Source organism: Anneissia japonica, unplaced genomic scaffold (genome assembly GCF_011630105.1).
Source record: "Anneissia japonica isolate Jap-2015-1 unplaced genomic scaffold, ASM1163010v1 scaffold287896_len759773_cov187, whole genome shotgun sequence".
NCBI classification, from domain to species: domain Eukaryota; kingdom Metazoa; phylum Echinodermata; class Crinoidea; order Comatulida; family Comatulidae; genus Anneissia; species Anneissia japonica.
Window position 1 is genome coordinate 499,426 of NW_022739421.1, and position 2,065 is coordinate 501,490.

Here is a 2,065-nt window from a genome sequence, read left to right on the forward strand (position 1 = left end):
ATGTATATATATATATATGTATATGTATATATATATATATATATATATATATAGGTAGATAGGTATATATTTTCAGTATATATCTATTTGCTGTATATATAGATAGATATATATTTTATAGGTAGATAGGTATATATTTTCAGTATATATCTATTTGTTGTATATATAGATAGATATATATTTTATATATAGATATATATATATATATATGTTCATATTTATCTGTATATAACAGCATACGTTTTTACCTCAATTTTTTTTCAAGTATTAAAACATGGAGTTCATAAAGTTTATAGATAGATTGTATTCATATAATTCTGTGTTAATATACCATTTTAAAGCATTATTCATTACAGTTACAATGCTTGGAGCTAGAGTATGGTGCATTTTGATTATTTTAGGCCTAACTATACATTAGTATGCATAACATACAACATTTTGCAATAACTAATTAAGATCCGATTCGATTTGCTGTCAATTCATTTTATGAATGTTTCTATTTTTGAAAGTGTAAATAAGATCTAAAAGTTGTACAGATGATTGATGTCATTTACGGATAGCAAATGTACAAATAAATATTTCTACCAAATATAGGTTATGTTTGATTATTTTACTGAATGTTTTGTATAGTATTAACAAGGAAATTGACAATGGGAGGGCAAATTCCCAGGGGTGAGGGGGGGGGGGGGGAAGCAGAGCTGTGACATTCCAGTATGTGTTCAGTATCATGTACATCTGTTTCAAAATTTTTCTACAACTTTTAATTTCAATTTATTCGGGTACATAAGAAAAACATACAAGCACAAAAGCTAACATTACGTAATTAAAAAAAAAACAAAAAAAAAACCTGACCATTGGCCCCAGGCAAACCTGGGCGTAACAGAACACTATTGAGGGTAGTCCCAACCAACTTGTTATCAATTCGATTCATGCTGTATGCAGGCCCAGCCCACTCCACCTCCCTTTTTTCAAATTGTAATACAAGGCCTAAAATAATTCTGTGACGAGGAAGTTTAAAAAAAAATAAAAGAAAACCGTAACCAATGTTATATTATGATATATATGATTTTTGTTTTTGTCCCAAAATTATAAAAGAAGAAAAAAAAAATTGCATTTCTGAGCATCCTTGTGTTGTCTGCTTTGTCTGCTGTTGTCCTGTCCTGTTTTGGCTTTGGGTTTTCTGTGTGTTTATTTCAGGGCAGCCCTACACAAGCTCCGCTTTCTGGGTTTCGCCCCTCAAACTTGGCTGTTTATTTTATATATGCATTATTATTACTTTTGAGAAATAAATGTTCTTTTGAACTTGGAACTTGAACACGATGAAGAGAGACATGCAAGATTCAGAATGTTTGAAACAAAAAAGAAAGACACTGAAAAACTTTTGGGCACAGAGTAAATTTCTAATTAAAAATAATAAATGTAGGCCAATGGTCGTTCACAACTAACAACCTAAGCAAGGTTTTCACTCTATTTAGAATCTGGTAGGCCCCAGCGAGTGCTGCAAACGTGATCCAAAAAAATTGGCTTCCTTTATTCTTTTGCTTCTGTTACACAGGGTGGATATGGGTTCAGATTGTTTCCAAAAAACCCCAAAAAGAATGGTGTAAATAGGGCTATTATGAGTGTATACATACATAAATATTGAGTAGTTGCATACATATCTTTTTTTCCACATGAATCGATAAACCGCAAAAAGAAAGGGGGTCGTCCCTCGAGAAAATTTTGATTCTTAGATGGAAGGAAATGATCTTCCTGACTTCCGAGGTGTCTTAATGACTTAAGTTCTTCAAAATTCAAGGTTTTCCCCTCTTGAAAATTGTCAGGCAATTAAACTTTTTCATTCTTAATACAGTAAATAGCCCTATTATGTGTGTATACAGTATACATAAAAATAATTGAGCAGTTGTATACGTATTCTTTTTTCCATGATGAACTCCAAAGAGAAACAGGGGAGGATGTATACAGTATACATAAAAATAATTGAGCAGTTGTATACGTATTCTTTTTTCCATGATGAACTCCAAAGAGAAACAGGGGAGGATTTAAGGGGGGGGGGGGGGGGCCC